This window comes from Vulpes lagopus, chromosome 13, assembly GCF_018345385.1.
Source record: "Vulpes lagopus strain Blue_001 chromosome 13, ASM1834538v1, whole genome shotgun sequence".
Taxonomy (NCBI): Eukaryota; Metazoa; Chordata; class Mammalia; order Carnivora; family Canidae; genus Vulpes; species Vulpes lagopus.
In genome coordinates this window covers 26808639-26831698 of record NC_054836.1, presented here as the reverse complement: position 1 = coordinate 26831698, position 23060 = coordinate 26808639, and the positions used below count along the sequence as shown (strand labels likewise).

At 34.4% G+C, this 23060-nt stretch overlaps 1 long non-coding RNA gene across 5 annotated transcripts in view; it reads left to right on the top strand.

The window, feature by feature from the left end:
- Positions 1–23060, top strand: part of LOC121474676 — a 61966-nt gene that overhangs the window by 15287 nt on the left and 23619 nt on the right. For 2 of the 5 annotated variants that reach the window (XR_005983458.1, XR_005983459.1), the window contains 2 exons: positions 4608–4714; positions 15516–15613. The exons of 1 other annotated variant lie outside the window; for it this stretch is intronic. This is a non-coding gene — a long non-coding RNA (uncharacterized LOC121474676). Of the gene's footprint in view, positions 1–1006; positions 1179–4607; positions 4715–15515; positions 15614–23060 lie in introns of all 5 variants that reach the window. 2 more of the 5 variants (XR_005983462.1, XR_005983461.1) reach the window with 2 other exon arrangements.

The following is a 23060-nucleotide window of genomic DNA, read 5'->3' as shown; positions in this document are numbered from 1 at the left end:
TAGTGGGAATGTACAAAATAAATTCTTTGGACAACTATCTGTGTGTTTCTTTTTAATTTCTTTTTTAAAGATTTTATTTGTGAGAGACAGATAGCAAGAGAGAACATGAGCCAGGAGGACAGGGAGAAGCAGGCTTCCTGTTGAGCAGGGAGCCCAATGTGGGGCTGGATCTCAGGACCCTGGGATCATAACCTGAGATAATGGCAGATGCTTAATCTACTGAGCCACCAAAAAAAAAAATAAAAAAATAAAAAAAAAAAAATCTACTGAGCCACCCAGGCACCCCTATCTGTGAGTTTCTTATAAAGTTAAACATACATCTGTCTTGTGACAGCTATCTACAGAGCCATCAAATATAAATATTTATAGAGGTGTATTCTTTTAAGGTTAATACTTGAAAATAAAAAAACCCTAACAAATATCCATTAATAGGGTAAACCAAATGATACACATTTGTACATTTGTATAATAGAATACTAATCAGCAAAAAAGAATAAACTACTGATACAAACAACATGGATGAATCTCAAGAACATTCGTTGTATAAGAGAATCTACATGCAAAAAAGGAATACATACAATGATTCATTTATGTAAATTCCAAGAAAAGACAAAACTAATATATAGTTATAGAAATTTGCAAATGGTTGCCTCAGGAGGTGATAGAAATGGAAAGGTAAGTGGATATAAAGAAACTTTTTGGAATTATATAAATATTCTATGTAAATTTTCTTATAAATGTCCTATATAAATATTCTTTATCATGTTTTGGGAGTAGTTAAAGGGTTGAATGTAATTGCAACTAAACACTTAGGACTGTCATTTTAAAAATGTTTTATACTTTAATAGAAAACTTAAAATTCATGCTTAAAAAAAGGCAAAGTATTAGGCATGGTTTTCCTTCTCTTCACCTTACTTTATCTTCCAGGCTAGAGGTTCCTATTTGTCTTGTCTTTCTTTCCTTTTTTTTTTTTTTTTTTTAAGATTTTATTTATTTATTTGTTTAGGGAATCAAGTGGGGCGAGGGTCAGAGGAGGAAGGAGAGGAAAAGAGAGAGGGAGAGAATCCCAGGCTGACTTCCTGCTAAGCAAGAAGCCCAAGGTGGAGCTTGATCTCAGGACCCCGAGATCATGACCTGAGTTGAAATCAGAGTTGGGTGTAATGGACTGAACCAACCAGGTGCCCTTGTCTTATCTTTTAATTTTTGAGGCTCAATACTTCATATTTTTCCTATCAAACAATATGTTCATAAATCTATCATAAATTTATTAGTTTGAGGCCCTATTTGATGTTCGTATCATATAATTCCCATAAATATTCAGAGTTTGGCTCTAAATTCCTATTGTATGAAAGTTTGCCTTTGTCTGGCTTGCGTTACCCAGTCTTTTTGCTTCATTTTCTTATCTCTGTTGCCCAAACTGTTTTCCTGGATTTTGAAACTATTACCTCTTCTGACCTTTGGTATCTGCGTGAACTTTAAAGTTCCTTCTTGTGTCTAAATATTTTTATCAATCACTGTACTATCTCCACAAGCTACTTCAGAAATAGAGAAACCATATGTTGGTTTTGAAATAAAGGTTAACATCGCATACTATAATTTTGAAATATATTAATTTATACAAAGTAAATTAAAATAATGAGGGTGAATAATAAGTGGGATTTGATGCTTTGACTATATTTGAATAGATGCATTTTCTCCTATATACTTGGCCTGATCTGATCATAAATAATTTAGATGAAACTTTTAAATTCAATACATATAGTAAATGTCATAAAAATGATTTATTATATGCCTTAAATTCTCTTGCATATTTACTATTAGTTGTTTTCTGATTTATATTTAAGATTTGGTTAGACAAAGAGACTACAATGAGATATAAAATAGGCTGTGATACTCAGAATTTTGAAACAGACAGCAGATATAGATTGAATCTTGTAAAGCAAAGGCAAAGTTGACAGTGGCTTTAAGGAGTTGATATCAGATGTTAATAGCAACATGCCATTTGCACTTTAGAGAAGGAGATAGAGAATGTTGTCAAATACTAGAAAAAAGGAATTAGAATTGGTCCTGCTGAGCAGGCCAATAATTTCACACAAGTATGCCCTTTAGTTTGTCTCGTCACATTTGTTGCAAAATTTAGCCCCCTTGGTATCTGACCTTGGGCATATGGACTTGACCGCTGGCTGGGATGGCTATTTAACAGGATACTGATGGCTTCTGCAAAAAATCCAAGTACAAACACTGCGAAGACTCTGCAGTCCTTGCTCTCTTGCCTTTCCTGTCTTATTCTTCCTACCACTGTGCTTTCATTTCTGCTCTGTTTTCTGCTTGGAATGTGCTTGTCATCTTCCAATCACAGTTTTATGGTTTTACTGCTTAATCATTATTTCTCAGCTAATGTTAAATACATAGTATTTTATCAGTGCCTTACTTTCATTATCTTCATTATTAATAGAATTAATGATCTATGTGAAAGCGCCCCCCCCCTTCCCATTTGCTTGTGGATTTATTTGACCTTTTTCTTTAATATAATTGTCCTGATGACATTTCCAACCCATTTGCATTAAAATATTTTGGAGAACTCATAGAATACTTGGCAGCAATACTTTGAGTCACAAATACAAAAGTAAACAACAAGCAGGGAACATTTGAATAGGCTTTGCACCAGCCAAGTAAACCAATTGAAAGTCACAATCTGCTGTTTAAATCTACCACCTGATGACTAATGGAAAATTACAGAACCTCACTTCTAACCTTGACATTCTTATAAAGCTTTAGTTTTGCAAGAGATCAGGCATGCATATGTAATAAGTAGAACACCCAAACAAAAATAAGCCTTGTTAAAAACAATTATCTGTGAGAATGTTCTTATTTGTTTTTTTGTACTCCTGGCACCAGAACTTGGCCAATTACATAGAGGTCATTGTTGCAAATATGCCTGGGAGGATTCTTTTATTAGGACTCTATGAACACTTAATGCTTATGTGTAGAATCACTGACATCACTATAGAATGAGAACTATATAAAATTTAGTATGCAATCAACTGGGAACATAATTATGTGCAAAAGACAGTGGATTTTCATATTCCTTTTTCACTGAGAAATTGCAATAAAATTCACCCTGGTATTTGTCAGAATGTCACCTTTTTAATCAAGTCTGGATTCATGTCTTGTGATTTCCAAGTCTGTTAGAGATTCTGCTGTGTTTCTCAATGCTTATGTTCTTTATTGGCTTATATATTTTTAAAATTCTTATTCCAAGTCTTCAAAATCTGTTTTTAGCATTGTGCTTATTAGTTGTAATTTTTGTGAAGGTTGACATTTTTCGTATTTTTTAAATAAAATGCTTAGTGCCAGTTTTATATTTCTAGAGACAGTTTGTTTTTCTTTTTAGGGAAAATGCATTGTACCTCTCTTTTTCTTTTATGGATGTTCTTTGTTCCCTGGACAACTGCCTAAGTGGTTTACTCACAAGTGGGGTACAGAATTCACTGATTTTGAATGAAAGAATATAGCTGAAAAGAGCAGAAATATATTAACCATGATATTTTGTGTAATAAAAATAGTCCCTGGAGTATTAGTTCTAAACTATTTCATGCTGATATCAGTTATATTACCTACAAATAATTCTTAACATAGTTATATAGATTATTGAACCTCAAAATTTTTGTCCACAGTTATCTGAAAACAGGTGACTTAAGTATAGTCTTTTTTTTGTTTTGTTTTAAGTATAGTCTTAAATAAAGAAAAAACAAATGGAAGGGTTGCTTTTTAAATATTAAGACCCAAGTGCCAATAGATGATATGGTTTATAATAATTGCCTGCAAACCTCATTATATAATTGATAATATATAAGATTATTTTTTTCTCTCTTGGCACAAATCATTCCACAAGTTCCACTGACCTGTTTTCCATATTGGAACCTCATATAGAATCTAGGTGAGAAATAATACTTTCAGCTCTATCCCAAATTAATATTTTCTCACATAATAGTAAAACTAATTTCATTTTGAAAAAATACCTTCAGAAAGCATTTTTGATCAGCATGGTGTTTGTACATCTATGAAATTGTTAACAAGATATGTGGGTAGCCTAGACATTTCTTAGGTGTGGCAAATGGGCAGACCATGTGTTGTTTCAAAGCAAAAATATAAGCCTTGTAAGTATACAAGGCTGTTTTCCAAATTACAATGTTGAAGATTTCTTCCTGTGCTTTTAAGTTATGTGTATGTTTTTCTTTTATTTCAGTGTTTCATTCACCTTTTAAAAGTTTTTCCCAGGTTGAAGTCAGAGGTACCTCTCTTGTATAAGTGAAAAAGGCAAGGGAGCTAAAATTCACATTCATCATGAAGTTTGAAAAGTAATTTTATCCCAGACCACATTTCCAGAAATATCATAGGTGAACAATTAGTTTTTGTATGAATAAATACATATCAAAGAGAGGAATATTTCTTACTACAATTTAAAACATATATATTTTTCTCAGTTAAATGATGCTAAAGCCTGAGATATGGAAAACTACTCCACTCATTATTATTAGTGTTTCATTATTACTTATGATCCTCATTTGTTTTGCCTTATTTATTGTCTACTCCCTCCCTGCCAGTTACTAAAACTTGCTGCCAACAAACAACAAACACACTGCTCTGAGCGCTTGTAAACATTGGAACTTCTTCAGAAGACTCATGAAGCATACTCCAAGGAAAGAAGAAAGTAAGGAGCCAACTATAAACTTGGGAATGATAAGGAGACTTATTATATAATAACATGCTAATTTATAGTCACTTAGGAGGACACTAACTAAAGTGGACCACATGGCCTGACTATAGTGCTATATTGATAGATAGCACCTGTATTACAGAGACAGCAAAAAGATCTTCCTTTTTTTATTTGGAATACCCAAAGTCTGGTAAAGATTTTTTCCCCTTTGTTTCCTCTACCTCCCAGTGGAAAAGCATTTAAGGTTAAGGATTCATGTAATGATTATTTATTTATTTATTTTCCATGTAATTGTAATTTATATTTCTTAGTTTTCTACTGCTCTATCGATGTACTTCCACTCTGTGAGCCTCTTCTCTTTAAACCCTCATCTTCTTGTTCTGTAGCTCACCAACTATATATCAACATGTTTTCATCGATTGATCTGAAATATTCTCTTAAAACATTTACATTTATATTCACATGTTAATTTATATCAAAACATTTAAAAGTTACATTAACAAAACTCACATTTGTTGCAGTAGAAATGCCTTGAAGGTGTCCTTTCATTGATTTACCATGGATATTTGCAAACATTATAAGTAGTAGTAATGATAGTACAACTAAATAATATTTCCTTACTCATATTAACATCAATTTGAAATAAAATTTATATCAGTGGTAAGTAGAAAGTATAGACAGTGATAAATAATTTTATTGGGAAAAGGCAGAATAGTATAAATATGAAACGCTAATGGTAACATCATGACATATGTTTTAACTTTAAAAAGAGAAATGGAACACTTGAATAATAGCGAAGTATCAGAGTCTTTTAATCTGACCATGCATACTTGAAACAGATTTACTTTCCATGTGTCACACATTATAGGTATTCTAATATGAACGAGTGTAGGAGTCATTGAGGACAGTTCTAGAGAGAAATTTCCTTTAACAGGATCATAATTCTGCAGAGGAGTACTATCTATATTGTTTTACTGTTCTATTAGAGTTTCCCCTGTGGATTTGACTCATCTATCAGCTTTAGCTTTCTAATGGTCTCCAAAAGGGAAGAGAGTATTTTGTTTTATCACAGCTGCTCTATCAGTTAGATGTATGTTGCTTTTGTTGTATAAAGTAATCAGATGTATTACAGTTTAATGGGTGTTGTTTTTTGAGTTAGGAGAGCACAGGCCAATTATATGGAATTGAACTTCATTCAATTGAGTGGGTTGATTTAATTCCTGAAATCAGTACCGGTAAATCTGCTGGTAAGCCCCATCAAAATTATTTATCAATTATAGAATTGTTTTTGATATAATGGAGATAATAATAGACTCCAGATTTAGAGATATTGTAACTTAATTAACAAGCAATATGATTAAGTGTCATTTTCAAATAAATAATAATATCGATCCATTGTGAGTAACACATGTACTCATAGCAGTTCTTTCTGATATAGGGATCATTTGCATTAATTTAGTCTCTCTTTTTCTCTCTCATACACAACATACATACACATATTATATATACACACACAAACACAGTTTTAAGATTTAAAAGTAATGAAAAAGATGGAAATTAACTGATATATAGAGGCATCAAAGTCTCATTAGCATACTGCTTTTATCAACTAGTTAATTTATTTTCTGCACTCTAAAAACTTTCCTGCAATATTCAAAATCTTAAATAATTAAATTCCAAAGTCAGAATTTTTTATGTTCTAAGTATTACCCATACTTTGGTACAGATATTAAATGATCTATTTAGAAATCTATTAAATGGTCAATATATTTTCATCGTAAGACTCAGAATAAAGGTACCATCTTGCATATAAAATGTCATATGGAAAAAAGTTGCTTTGTTTGTTAGAGAACACATCAGCTTGTAAGTGTTGTCTTCACAGTAAGTTTACCTCAGAATATTCTGGGTTTTCTTATAAAGATATGTTTATACATGGGTAAAGATTATAATTTGGTTATTTAATTAATAAGGATATTTTTTTAGAATTGATTATTACCTCTTAGATTCAGTATCATTTGAAAACAAGAAAAGCCAAAAAAAAGTGGCGACCTTCATCCTTATATCTTCTCATATAGGGAGAAAACAGTGGCTGGAAGGGACAGGGCTGAAGATTCAGACAAAAAGTGTCTGAATCCAGATTCATGGGTCTATGTATATATGTACACATATAAGCCTTCTTCCCTTTACAAGGTTGACATTACACTGTAATGAGTATGTGCCTACTAGGGGAATGGTAGGGTAAATATTTAGTCTCAAACATTAACAACATAATATTTTACTTTTACTGTGTAATGTAGAAATATATAATGACATGACTTTAGAGTTAGGTAAAATAAAATACTACAGTGATACCTTGTACTGTCAGTGAAAGACATCATTGGCTAACCAATGGAAAGTGAATGACCTTTGAACTCTCCTCATTGGTCTGCAGTGACTCTATAAGACTGATTTGTTTTAGATTCTTCGAGAATGGCCTCATCTTAGCATATTTTACTTATATAAGTATTTTAGCATATTGTACTTATTATGAATATGCATAATGAATTACTTAGTATTTCTGATCCAATACTTTAATACTTTCTTTTTTCATTTATAATTCCCAGTTTATTTTTTAACTGTGTTTTGTTTTGTATTTTATTTAAATTCAATTTGCCGACATATAGTATAATTCTCAGTTTAGACTTAATTTTTATCATGTTAATGAAAATTAGTTTTTTTAAAAAAATATTTTATTTATTTATTCATGAGAGACACACAGAGAGAGAGAGAGAGAGAGAGAGGCACAGACAGAGGCAGAGGGAGAAGTAGGCTCTATGCAGGGAGTCAGGCATGAGACTTGATCCCGGGTCTCCGGGGTCAAGCCTTGGAATGAAGGCAGCGCTAAACCCCTGAGCCACCCGGGCTGCCCTGAAAATTAGTTTTGTTTTTTTTTAAATTAGTTTTATCAAATAGTAACTCTATGTGGTTTGTAATGACTCTAAATTTAGGATAAGCATACTGGCTAGAGTCATCCTAAATTTAGGATAAGCATACTGGCTATTGGAAATAGGGACAAGAATATTATAGCATTCATAAAAGAATGGACAGTTTATGAAGTTTCCTTCTGAAAAGAGAAAGTAGAACTTAGAGATATAGTTTATGAATTTGTTCTTTGTATGACGGCCAATGGAGGAATTGTTTTATTTTTATTTTTTTAAAGATTTATTTATTTATTTATTTATTTATTTATTTATTTATTTATGACAGAGAGACAGAGACGGGGGGTGGTCAGAGACACAGGAGGAGGGAGAAGCAGGCTCCATGCCGGGAGCCAGACAGGGGACTCGATCCCGGGACTCCAGGATCACGCCCTAGGCCAAAGGCAGGCGCCAAACTGCTGAGCCACCCAGAGATCCCCGAGGAATTGTTTTAGCATGTTTAAGTAATCTTATTCTAAACTTAGCTATACCCACAAACCCCAATCAATTTATTTGATGTCAGTCTCTAGATAATGCTTTCCTACAGAACTTTTTGCAATGATGGAAATGGTCCTTTATCTACACTAATATGATAGCCATAAGTCACATAAAGGCATAGAACACCTAATGTGTGACTAGTGCAACAGTGGAATTGAATTTTAAATTTTCTTTAATTTTAATTTATTTAAATAGTCATGCACCTAGTAGCTACTCTGTAGCACAATGGCACTTATTTTTTTATGGTGTTCAGTAGAGGCAATGTTCATAATAATTATATTTTGATTCTTACTCTGATAGATTGTTTTATTGAGGTTTATTGAGTTTCAAGAGACACGTCAGCTTTGACTAACTTAAATTCAGAGAAGGATTTATTGGATACGTATTGAAGTTAACTCAGATTAAATGAATTGATCAAACTTCAGAAAGGCAGCTCCAAGGATCTCAGTATCAGAAACATAAGATTGTATTGAGGGGCTTCCATTAAAGTGACTAAGCTTTTTTTTTTTTTTTTTTTTAAGATTTTTATTCATCCATTCATGAGAGACACAGAGAGAGAGAGAGAGACAGAAACATAGGCAGAGGGAGAAGTAGGCTCCCTGTGGGGAGCCTGATGTGGGACTCAACTGGAGGGGCCAGGGGGATCATACCCAGAGTCAAAGGTAGACCCTCAACTGCTGAGCCACCCAGGCATCTCAAAAGTGACTAAGCTTTAATAGTCATCCAGAAAGGGACAGCTGGGTGGCTCAGTGGTTGAGCATCTGCCTGTGGCTCAGGGTATGATCCTGGGATCTGGGATCAAGTCCTGCATCAGGCTCCTTGCATGGAGCCTGGTTCTCCCTCTGCCTAGGTCTGTGCCTATCTCTCTCTCTTTCTTTCTGTGTCTCTCATGAATAAATAAATAAAATCTTTTTAAAAAGTAGTCATCCAGAAAGAATCTTATTGTCTTCATGGATCAAATGTTTCTAACTGGACTGATAGCCTTTGACAGGGGTGGAGGTGAATGGGAAATGGTATTAGTACTAAAGTCACTGGAAGGAGTGCGAGTTGGATAATCACTTTGTGTCCAGTAAAAAATGCTAAGTCAGATTAATATTTAGGAGGTTAGCACGGCCTGTAAAAGGATGACATTTATTATAGTTATGATATAGTGTGTGAGGAATTTCCTAAAATCTTCCCTTTCTTATTCAATGTGTTCCATGATCTATAAGCATCAGCATCACTGGAACTTGTTAGAATTTCAGACTACATCTAGACCTACAGAGTCAGAATGTGCATTTTGACACATTCTTTTAAATGATTTATATGTACATTAAGCTGGAGGAGACCACATAAAATTTGTCAAGTCAGTATAATGGTAGTTTCACATGATAACTTTTAGTCATGTATTATTATATAACTTGGATTTTTCTTTATAATTATTTGATTGTGGAACGGAATTTAGTTTCCCAACCTAAAAATGTTTAATTATGTTTGATAGTCGGGATCCCTGGGTGGCGCAGCGGTTTGGCGCCTGCCTTTGGCCCAGGGCGCGATCCTGGAGACCCGGGATCGAACCCCATGTCAGGCTCCCGGTGCATGGAGCCTGCTTCTCCCTCTGCCTGTATCTCTGCCTCTCTCTCTCTCTGTGTGACTATCATAAATAAATAAAAATTAAAAAAAAAATTAAAAAAAAATTAATTATGTTTGATAGTAATGTACCCATCAGTATAAAATTTTAGTTAACTCATTCTTCCCTTAGATTAGTAGTTACCATTCAATATTAAAAATATAAAGCTGAAATTGAAGAATAATTAATTATGTAACTGGTATGCTATATTTTTTTATCTGAAGGTAAAGTACACTTCAAAGAATTCTTTGTAACTAGAATAAAGGAAACTGGTAAACATACATAAAATTGCATTTAAGGACACTATTTTAAATTTTGGGAAATGCAATACATACATTTATATGTCTTACATGAATTTTTTCTCTGATTTTAGGAAGCATATTATCATTTGGAGAACTGCTAGAACTTCTTAAACTCATGTATTTCAAGTGAAATACATGACTTAAAGAAATTTACTTTTTTCCATTTTTTGGATGTTTCCTCTGATTTTAAAGTATTTATCTGGAATTATCTGTTCAGATCAGTGTGGAAAACGATATAAAAGCTGAATTCCTGGATGTTTGTGGTATCCATAAGAAGACATCTAGTGTAAAACTGAGAGCCTGAGATATGTTTGTGTCTGACATGTGAAAACATACATATAACTGATATTTATGGAAACTGGCATAATAAATTCTCTGCTAACTCAAATACTTGAAGGTTGTGGTAAATCTGCTAAAAATCCAGAATTTAAAAAAAAATAAAATTCCAAATTATTAAAGAACTGGCCTGCTTAACAAGATAATGATGAATAGATTTGGTAGAAAATCATATACTTGGGTTATTAATCACATGTAATATTTATCTTAAGTATTATTGACTCTTTATTTTTAATTTTATATACACCAGAAAGTTTAGAACTTTCATGCTAAGGGAGACTATATGACTTGTTTCAGCCTTACTTGGACAACAGAATTATGTGTGAAATGACCACTTTATTCTGGAATTCAGTAACTTTCAAAGAATAAATGCAATTTCAAATACTATTGAAAAGTTGTTGCTAACTTTAGAAATTAATGATGAAAACAAAGGTGAGGAACTCATGCATACTTTTGGTACAGTGCCTTAGACATTGACAAAAAATAGAAATATTATTTTTAGGTGGTCTTTGTTCTTTGGTTCCAGCTGTCTTAAATTATCTTTATAGTTTCTGCTATTATGCTAGGTTCTTTGTTTTGCTAAAGTATTTTTGTTTGTTTTGCTAACATCTTTAAAAGTATCACAACTTCATTTGTAGCTCCGGAAACCAAGGTATGCCCCCTGAATTCCATTTCTTTAATCACAATTTGCTCTCTCACTTCTCTTCTTTTTTTCCCTACTCTGTAAAACTTCTCATGTTCCTACATTTATGCATTTATCTGTTGTGGGCAACTTGTAGCAGTTACTTATAGACAGTCTATTCCAATTCTTTTTAGTTCAACAACGTTGTTCATGTGAATTAAGAACTCTTTAACATCACTTAGGAGGAATGCAAAACAATCCATTTTTTAGGTGTAGTGGAAACAAGGCAAAAAACATGGAAATGGCACCAATCACCCTTTGGGTAGTTGCAGGGTAGAAGAATCTTAAAATTGTGGATGAATAAGGCCATTAATTGCATTTCCTAGATGAAAATTTAGTTATTGTTGAGCCCCTATTTTTATAGCTTTGCTGGCTGTTATGAAGGAAAAGACATGATTTGAGTTGGTTCTCAAAACACCATCTTTTTTTTTTTTAATTTTTAAATTTATTTATGATAGTCACAGAGAGAGAGAGAGAGCCAGAGACACAGGCAGAGGGAGAAGCAGGCTCCATGCACCGGGAGCCCGATGTGGGATTCGATCCCGGGTCTCTAGGATCGCACCCTGGGCCAAAGGCACGGGCCGAACCGCTGCGCCACCCAGGGATCCCTCAAAACACCATCTAAGCAAATATGGTATGCATTGCAGCAACGTCATTCCTTATTTCTGAGTCAGTACACACCACTCAGCTCTGATCCATTATACTAAAGCTGGATTGTGTGTGTGTGTGTGTCTAATATACAAGAGAGAAAGCTTATCTGCAAAGGATAAATTATTTTTTTTTGAAGAAGAAAACATTTCATTATATTAGAAATAAAACTGACAATGCTGATCAGAACAAAATTTTCTGTATACTTTTGATTATAAACAGGTTCATGATCTAAATATCATACTATCCTATTCTATGAATCTTTTTAAGAAGAAAATTCAAACAGTAGTATTCATTAGCTGATGACCTTCAAAACACAGTGTGACTCCTTTTCTTTTTCTTAAACAAGTTTAGACGTTCACAAGTAAAAATATAAGGAATGGTTTCTCTGGAATCAGTGTCTTTGATCATATTCAACTCAAGTATATGCTTTTTTTAACATCAGTAATTAATATCAAGTTTCTATTGAATATTTTATAACAAACAGTATGCAACATACAGCCACTTATGACCAGAAATTCTAAAGTATCAAAAAATAGCTTATTACATATACAAATAAAAGTATTTATAATTTCATTACTTTCTGTGACAAAAACAAGTCAAACAGAGGTAGCATGAAGAAGCAAACATCAAATTAGAGAGAATAATTGAAGAAAATATTCCAGAAAATTTTTTTTCCAGAAAAATTATATAATGAATTCATTAGCTAAGAACTAATTTTTATTAGTCTTTTATTGCCACAAGGAGCCTCACTCTCTAGCCACCCATGTCTCTTGTCATCATTTTGGTAAAAGAAATGAAGATGGAGACAGTCATTTAAAATAACTAATATTGGGCAGCTCAGGTGGCTCAGCGGTTTAGCGCATGCCTTCAGCTCAGGGAATGATCCTGGTGACCTGGGATCGAGTCCCACATCGGGCTCCCTGCATGGAGCCTGCTTCTCCCTCTGCCTGTGTCTCTGCCTCTCTCTCTGTGTGTCTCTCATGAATAAATAAAAATATTAAAAAAAAATAAAACATCTAGTATTAAAAAAAAGATCTACTATTTTTTCCAAATGATCAACTATAACTTAAAGGGACTTTTAGAAGTATTGAATCAGTCTCAGTTTAAATTAAATTGGATGGTAGGGACATTTAGCTTATGTTTTCTCATGCTAACAAGCAGGTAGAGGTTTAAGAATAAGTCTAGATTTATTGTTGTCTTATATTCATTCAACAACTAGTTTCTGAGTGCCTTTAACATGCTAGACACTGTTCTAGATAATAGAAATACAAAAGTAAACAAAACAAGTCCTTGTCTTTAGGGAAAGTACCTATAGGAAAGTGGGCAAACATTGATAAAAAACAAATAAACGAACAAACAAAAAAACCCAATATGGAACAATGCACTAAAATGTCAAATATTGGTAAGTCCAATTGGGAAATATAAATTAGAGTAAAAGACAGTGAAGGGGCTGATGTTTTATGGAGGCCTTTCTGAAAGGTTGGTGTTCCAGTAGGAAGCCAGCCATGAATAGGAAGAGCATCTCAAGAGGAATAGCAATGACTCTGAAGTAGGAGAATGTGAGGCATATTCCAGCCTGGGGGTTGTCTGGGGCACCTGGAGAACAGTGAGCAAAGGGGACAGTAATCAGAATGGAGGTCAGAGAACCTGCTTGAGTTCAGCTCATCAAGAATTGTTATTGTTTCCTCAGTATAATGGGAAGCCACAGAAGGAGTAGATATGGAAATGATATCATGTGATTTACATTTTAAAAGAGTCACTCTGCTTGCTATGTGACAAATGGATATAGCAAGGACAGAAGTAGGCTGTCTAGTTAGGAAGCTTTTTTTTAAGATTTTACTTTTTTATTCATAACAGATACAGAGAGAGAGGAAGAGACATAGGCAGCAAGAGAAGGAGGCTCCCTGCAGGGAGCTCAAGGCGGGGCTCAAAGCGGGACTCCAGGATCACGCCCTGGGCGGAAGGGAGGCTCTCAACCGCTGAGCCACCCAGGCATCCCTATTTAGGGAGCTTTTAAAGTAGTCCAGGCAAGAGGTAATAGCTTGTATTAGAGTAGTGGTGGTGGAAGTAATGATAAATTGACAGATTTCAGATATACTATGAAGTTGAATCTATTGAATTTGATGATAGATTACATATGGATGGTAGGAGAGAAAGGATAACTCCATTGTGTCTTTATCTTGTTCTCTCTCATCTCTCCTTTCTTTAGTTGTCTATCCTCAGCTCACACTTCTTTCTTCTTTCTCCTTTTTCTCACATACACCTCATTCTCCTTAGTTTTCTCATCTCTCCTTCACATTCCTCCTTGTGTTCTTCTCTGTCTTCTACCTCATCTTTCCTTTTCTATCTCCCCCACCCTCTTTTGCTCTTATTCTTATTTAAAATAGAATTATGTTTTCTGTGCCAAAAATCCATTATAGGAAGCCAAAGTTGGGTGACCTATAAGAAGACTTTTCATGATTAGGGTGGCGAGTAGTATATATGATATATGGTTATGTTTGGGACTTGAAGGTTGAGCCAACTACACTTACTGATGAATTGAATATAGTAGGTGGGCTGGGGAGGTAAATCATAATGGTTCCAATGATTTTGCCCTGAGAAAAAGTATAAATTGTGGTATCATCAACTGAAGTGGAGAAACAGGTTTGGCTGGGGGTAGCCTGTTTCTCCACTTCAGTTGATGATACCATGGGCTTGTTTCTTTGTTTTTGAGATTAAACAGGTACATTTTATTATCAAATATAATGATTCTATGAAAACTCAGTGGCATTGTAGGAAGTATTACTTCCTACCTTAAGTCTTTCAGAGCTTTGGGCAGACAGCATCTTAAGGCATCAAGTATAAACAGCTCTTTTTCTGATCTTAAATGTCAGTTGTCACCAGTTTCACACAAAATGTTTTTTTTTTTCCTACTGTAGTTAAAGGGCCATGGCTGGTCAGGTGAAGAGGGAACATTTGGCACTCCATATACACACATGTATACCATTTACACTTTATATATATATATATATATATACATATATATATACATATATATATATTTTAATAACAATTTTATTTATTTATGAGAGAGAGAGAGAGAGAGAGAGAGAGGCAGAGACTAAGGCAGAGAGAGAGAAGCAAGCTCCACGCAGGGAGCCCGATGTGGGACTCGATCCTGGGACCCCAGGATGATGCCCTGGGCGGAAGGCAGGTGCTCAACCGCTGAGCCACCCAGGTGTCCCTTACACTTTATATATATATATATATATATAAAGAATCTAACTTCCGCCTCTAAGTCTAAATCCAAATTTTCAGAAAAGAACTTCTTATTTGACAAGCTTAGATAAATTGCTTACCCATAAACCAAATAAGTGTATCCTGGAAGAATTCGGGGTGCCTAGAAGAAACATATTGTCAAGAACTTCATCTGTGTGGACAAGGGAAGGGAATATAGGGATCAGAGAAGAAAACCATGGTTTTAGCAAACACCCTCATATTTTCCTGTCATATCTGTCCACTTGGAAGAATGTAGAAAGATACTTTTCCTCTTTTGTTTTTAAAAATTTCTTGGCTAATTCACTTAGGGTCTGTACCAAACAGAATACTGGATAGCAGTTTCTCTACTATATGATGGATTTTTTTAGGAAGTCAGATTCATAAAATGGGAAAACTACATTTATCATAATTTTGGTCCCTGAGAAACTTTGTATTTATATTTTAAAATCTGTACTAGAGACCTGATGTTCTCTGATATGTAATATTTTTTATTTTGTTGTAGTGCGCATGCCAGAAGAAGAGCTGTTCATGTTTCATCCTCCTTGACCCATAAAAAATGATCAAGTTCCCTCAATAAAATACATTTAATTCTCCAAAATGGTGAGCATTAATAAAATACATTAACACTGTGAACAAATCAAGGGGTCAAAGAAAGGATAATCTATTTAGCAGCAGCACTGGCTGATATCACAATCCTATCTCTTTGAGGATTACTGGAATTCTATGGAAGGCTTATTAGCAATAATGTCTTAAAACCTACACTGAAGGCTCTGAATACTTTAAAGTTCTGTACTAAAGTGTCTTAACCGAAACAGTATTTCCTGAATTGCCTGATTACATTTCACTTGTTTTTGACATTATGCCAATTTTATGTTATCAAACTAAAGCTAAGATCAATAGTGTTTTCATTTTTGCTCTCAGATCAGTATTAATATCCTAAATTACTATAAGTAGTTGACCCTCAAAATATGTAAATTATGTAGTTAATTCATAACTTGGAATTCACTATAAACATTCACATTGTTAATAATATATGCAGAATTGCTCCTTGGGTTTTTACTAGAACAGTTTCAGGTATAAGGCATCACAGAGCATCTGTAGTCCCTACAATATGATTTTACTATTTAAGTGAAGAAAGTATGATAAAGCCCTGCCATTGTCAACTTAAAAAAAAAAAAAGGATCTCTTTTCTTGCAAATGCATTGTTATTTCTATAAATAATTATAATCAGGGCAGCCCTGGTGGCACAGTGGTCTGGCGCCGCCTGCAGCCTGGGGTGTGATCCTGGGGACCCGGGATTGAGTCCCACATCCGGCTCCCTGCATGGAGCCTGCTTCTCCCTCTGTGTCTCTGCCTCTCTCTCTCTCTGTGTCTATGAATAAATAAATAGAATCTTTAAAAAAATAATTATAATCAGAATTATCCATTCATTATGCTTAACTATTCAGTGTTGAGTAGAATGTTTTATTAATCTCTCATCCATTAGATACCTGATAATGACACAAAGTCAAAGTATAAAATTTACATGTCACATGTTCCTTGGTTGTTTAGACCTCATAATGTTTTGTGTAAATTTTTCAGTCATTTGGATGTGAATTTTTTTGTGATTTTCCTCAGCTTTTATTTAGAATAATTTGAATATGACACAATTAGAGGATTGTTTATCTTTACTAAACCAGCTTTCTTCTTTACATTTTCTTTCTTTCTCTTATTTCAATTCCTTAGTATTCTTGCTCATGCAGTTGGGTTGAATTATATGAAATTGCAATATCTGCAATTTCTTTCATTTGGCTCAAATTATTATAAAAGAAATTATATCAGAAAATGGATATTTATCATACCAAGAGTATTTGTCTTTGAAGGTCCAATGAATAATAGTATATGTTAATTTTTTTTCTTTTTTTTAAAAGATTTTATTTATTCATTCATGAGAGGCACAGAGAGAGACAGAGACATAGGCAGAGAGAGAAGCAGGCTCCATGCAGGGAGTCCGATGTGGGACTTGATCCCGGGACTCCAGGGTGACACCCTGGGCTGAAAGCAGCCGCTCAGCCACTGAGCCACCCAGGCGTCCCTATGTTATTATTTTTTTTTCTTAAAAAAAAATTGAAATTACTAGACAAACCTTAGATTTAGCTTCATTAATATAAACATATTTACCTCTGTCAAAATTCTAAGATCAATTCATATGAGGTAGCCATTATTATTTACTGTGAAATAACATTTATCTCACAAAGAAGATATAATATTTATACCTGAAAGCACACAAAGCATTTTCCTTCTTGATTATTTTGTCTTTAAAGTATGATAAATGATCATTCATACTATTGAATTGTGGATTCTATGTAAATTTCTAGTTATTATACAAATGGCCTACATTGACAGGATGGTTCTATAATGCCTTTGTCTTGCTCTGTAAACAGTCAAGATGTAAAATTGATAGCTTTTTAAATAAATAAATAATACATAATAGTATGCTGTAATTATTTTCTATGCTCATATAAAGTAAGTGACCAGATATCTTACTCTTCACTTATGTTTTGTTTTAAATAGAAGACTACTATATGGTAATGGTGTAAACAAGATGAAATGAGAATTAAAAATTGTACCTAATGTTCAAAATTTGTGCTGTAGTCACGTTAGCATTTCAAGAAATATTTTTCAAAAGCTAAAATACCTTTAAATTTAAAACTACAATATGGAAATAGTTTTAGAGAACTAAATTTCTTGAGTATTTTCCAGAAGTGGGCTTTATAGATGTTAGCTAAATTGTGTTTTGGTGGAATTAGAAGGCAGAAAAATACAAAATTAGGTCACTAGTTTAATTTTTATCTCTTGGACTATAAATCTCTGGCAATTTAATTCTATCATAGAAAAATTTCCTTCCATCTTCTTTTTTCCCCCTTCTTGTCCCCCTTCCCTTCATTCTTTTCTTTCTTTCTTTCTTTTCTTTTTTTTTTTTAATAGACTCCATGCCCAGTGTGGATCCCAATGTGGGGCTTGAACTCACTATTCTGAGATCAAGATCTGACCTGAGATCAAGAGTTAGATGTTTAACCAACTGAGCCACCCAAACAACCTTTCTTCTTTCCTTTCTCTCCTTTTGATAGAACTAATACAAAAGGGGGAAAATGAGTTGAATAGAAGAGATAGGAAATGTTCTTAATACCAGAAAGACTTTCAGTGACAAAATGACAATTTTAAAGATAAGGAAAGATTTATTAATTCCTTTACTCATGGATTACCTGGGTGGCTCAGTCAGTTAGGTGTCTGCCTTTGGCTCAGGTTATGATCCCAGAGTCCTGGGATTGGGCCTTGACTCTGGCTCCCAGCCCAGTGGAGAGTCTGCTTCTCCCTTTCCCTCTGCTGCTTCCTCTGCTTGTGCTCTCTTTCTCTATCAAGTAATTAAATAAATAAAAATCTTAAAAAAAACTTCTTTACTGGAGTTATGGAGGCCTTTATCCCCCATAATGCTGTTTGTGAGATGACAATGATCTATCTTAAATATCCTCAGTGTAACTCTGTCTATCATTCTCACTATGAGGCTCTATATCCAATTTCACAGATGATAATTTATAGTTTGTAAACCATTGGTTATCAATTAAAAGAAATCATCCAGAACTAAGTCTTTGGCTAGAATAATTAATCTTTATATAATTTAATCCCTATTTGATGAAGTGATTTGCATCAAAGAATGGAGTATTTACTCCAAATCATACCCTGGATGTACTGATAATCAATTTTTTTTCTAATATTACAGTCATGTAGAAGAAAGGGAGCTGAAAATGATGTATTTCACATATAGGTCATCATTCATCATGTTACAAATCATACTGCTTCACTAAATTCTGAAGTCTTTACTTTCCTATGCAAGGTCAATTCTGGATATAAAATAAGGAACAATTAAATAGGATGACAAGTATTAAATGCTAATTTTTGTTTAGTGTTTAGTATATAATGTATTATATTCTTTCCTTTCATTCACTTACACCAATAGTATATTATCAAATTTTTATATTATAGTAGAAAATATATACTAAATCTTGCTTAAAAATCTGTTTTCAAATTCTGTAACTACATCTTAAGATTGGATACGTCATTACTTTAAACCAATGGCTCTCAACTGGGGATCATTCTTCCCTTTCAGGAACCATTTGGCAATGTCTGGAGACATTTTTGTTTGTCATAATTTAGAGAGTGCTACTGGCATCTAGTAGACAGAGGCCAGGAATGCTGCTAACCATCCTACAGTGCACAAGACAGCCTCTTCTAACAAAGAATTATCTGGCTAAAATGTTAGCAGTGCTCAGGTTAAGACACTTGACTTAAACAAATATGCATTGAGTACTTTCTCTGTGTTTAATATTGTGTGTTGGAGAATACAAAATAAGCCAGGTAATCCGTTCACTCAAGTTGAAATCTCAGAGAAGAATTGGGTTGAAAGTCCAAGTAAGGGCAGCCAGAGTGGCTCAGCAGTTTAGTACCGCCTTTGGCTCAGGGCATGATTCTGGAGACCTTGGATCGAGTCCTGTGTCAGGCTCCCTGCATGGAGCCTGCTTCTCTCTCTGCCTGTGTCTCTGTGCCTCTCTCTCTCTCTGTGTTGTGTGTCTCTCATGAATAAATAAATACATTCTTAAAAAAAAAAGTCCAAATAAAGATGATGGTGATAGTAAATTGATTAATATGTCACAAAAAGACAAAATAAAAAGTCTTGAAGGCTCGGTGGAGCCCAACTCACATTTTTGGGGGGATAAGTAGTTTTACAAAAACTACTTAGCAGTTATGTATTTCCCCCCCACTTTTTCAAAGTAGATAATTCTTATACTTGGTTATAAAATACTAAAGGTAAAGAAGAGTACTCATTGAAAAATAAATTTACCCCTCTGGTCACCCCAATCATCACCTCCTTTTTCCCTTCCTTCTTTCTTGTGGATCCTATCCAAGGCATCCTATTCCTTTAAACACATGTATATTACATTATGGATGGATTATGACTTATTTAAAAAGATCCCTATTGATAAGTATTCAGGATATTTCAATTTTCAGTGCTGAGATGAATATATTCTTTTATACATCTGAGTGCATATCTAAAGGATAACTAGAAGTGGGACTTTAGTTTCAGGATTTATGCGAAATTTTCATTTTGAAAAATGTTTTCCAACTTGTTTCCCTGTGATAACAAGTCTCCAAAAATAGTCCCCAGTTATCTTTTACTCCTGAAATATATACTCCTCTGTAGTCCCCTTCCACATTGAACAGTGACGACCTATGTGACAAATAGGATATTAGGGAAATGATATGTGACTACAGAGTCTAGGACATAAAAGATGTAGCAGTTACTACCCTGTCTTTTTTTTTTTTTTTTTAAATCTCTGGCTCTAGGGGAATCCAGTTACCAGGTCATGGGAACTCTCAAGTATCCCAGGGAGAGGTTACGTATAGAGCATCTGAGGCTTTTCTTTTCTTCTTTTTTTTTTTTATGTTTTTTTTAAATTTTTATTTATTATTTATGATAGTCACAGAGAGACAGAGAGAGAGGCAGAGACATAGGCAGAGGGAGAAACAGGCTCCATGCACCGGGAGCCTGACGTGGGATTCGATCCCAGTTCTCCAGGATCGCGCCCTGGGCCAAAGGCAAGCGCCAAACCACTGCGCCACCCAGGGATCCCCCATCTGAGGATTTTCATCAACAACCAGCACCAACTTACTAGCCAGCTATGTGAACCACTTTAAAAATGGATCATCCAGCTCTAATCCAGCTTTTTTTTTTTTAATTTTTATTTATTTATAATAGTCACAGAGAGAGAGAGAGAGAGAGAGAGAGAGAGAGAAGGCAGAGACACAGGCAGAGGGGGAAGCAGGCTCCATGCACCGGGAGCCCGACGTGGGATTCAATCCCGGGTCTCCAGGATCGCGCCCTGGGCCAAAGGCAGGCACCAAACCGCTGCACCACCCAGAGATCCCTCTAATCCAGCTTTAAGATGACTACAGCCCTGTCTAACATCCTGGTTGCAGCCTCACAAGGGACTCTGAGTCAGAACTGCCCAACCTAAACTGCTCCCAAATTTCTGACCCAGATAAATTGTCAGAGAAAATAAATGTTTATTGCTCTTTTAAACCTCTGGGTTTTAGGGCAATTTGTTATGTAGCAATAGATAACTAATACATTCTTCATAGAAGGTATTACAATTTATATTTCCAATAGTAGTATATGAGTTTGCCTGATATATCTTATACCTACCCTGTCAATGTGATAACTTTTTTTTAAATGCTTGCCAATGATATAGATAAATAATAACATGTCATTGTCAGCTGAATTGCATTCTCTGAGTGCTATTGAGCATATTTTCATGTATTTAAGAATTATTGTTTTAAGATTTTAATTTATTCTTTTGAGAGAGAGAGAGAGCACGCACAAATAGGGGTGGAGAGGCTGAGGGAGAAGCAGACTTCCTTTGGATCAGGGAGCCAGATGCAGGGCTCCATGTGGGGCTCTGTGTGGGGCTTGATCCCAGGACCTTGGGATTATGACCTAAGCCAGAGGCAAATGCTTAACCAACTGAGCCACCCATGCACTCCTATTTAAGAATTATTTAATTCAATGATATCTATTCATAAATTTTGCTCATTTTTCTACTGGTTGTTTATTATTTTCTTATTTATAGGAACTGATCATACGTTGAGAAAATTTGCCAATTTGTGTGTGATACCAATTGCAACTTTTTCCCTCTCTTGCTTTTTTAAAAGCGATCTTTAAAATAAAAACATTTAATTTTTTTTCAAAGTCTTCAACATTTAAAATTGGTTTCTGGGCTTCATGCCATAGCTTTAAGACTCACCCTATTTCTGAGATAATTTTTTAAATTATACCATGGGTTTTTTACTATTTCTCGGTTTCTTTTTTTATATTTAAATATTTAATTCATCTGGAGGTTAAGTTGTAAGGTAAGACTTCCGTTTAATTTTATTTTGTTGTAACAAATGGATATTCATTTATTGGAATGCCAATAATTATGAAACAATCTTTCTCCTAATTTGCATTTTTTTCTCTTTTATAGTAAGTTGCATTGTATTTGATCAATTTCTGGTCCTTTTAGTATATTTCATTTTGGTTGAACTCTTTATCTATGTTATGCTGACTTAGGGTTACATTGTTTTTTTATGATATGCTAATTTTTAGCATGATTCTGACTATACTTATTTCATATTTCATTTCAACATTTCAATATTTACTGAGCACTTGCTGTTCAGATTTTAAGTGGTCAGGAATTTCTATTTTTGTGAAAATGCACCTCCTAGTGGAGAAAGCTAACAACCCCCAAAACAAATCAATCTATGATATGAAGAAAATAAAATAGTATACATAACTGTTTTTCTCGGAGTGTGAAAGACAGTTTCTCTGAGGAGGAATGAATGTGATTCCATAGAGCACGGCTGGCAGATGGAACGAGGAGTGCAAAGGCTGATAGGAGCTTGAAAGCATATTTCTGGAATATGGCTGGAGAAAAGAGAAAAAACAGAAAAAGTAGGAGACTGAATAAGTAGGGCACTGGTAGGAAATGTGATCAGAGAAAGATTCAGGTACTAGAATGCCTAGTGGACTATGTTAAGAATTTTGGATTACTCTCTAAATATGCAGGAGAGCCACTGGAGCAGGAGAATGAGAGGTTAGGATATGATTGATACTATCAAAGGAACACTATTTTAGAGACTTGACTAATGGGTGTGAGAGGAATGAGGGAGAGGATGCAAGGGTGGAAGCAGACAGTCCAGTTACACTATTTCAGTAACCCAAATGAGAGATAAGGGTGGCTTGGGTCAGTAGTGGAGGTGGCAAATGTGATCCAAATTCAGTCAAAACTTGTGGAACAGCTAATGCCGTTTTCCTTAGAATCAGCTTGCTTTATGTTATTTATTTTAGTTGACATCGCATTAAGATAATAAATTAACATAAGGAAAGTTAACATCTTTGTATTCTTCAGAATTTTTTTAAACTCAGAAAAAGAAGTATGCATTTTCTATTGATTGATATCCACGGTAGAACTTT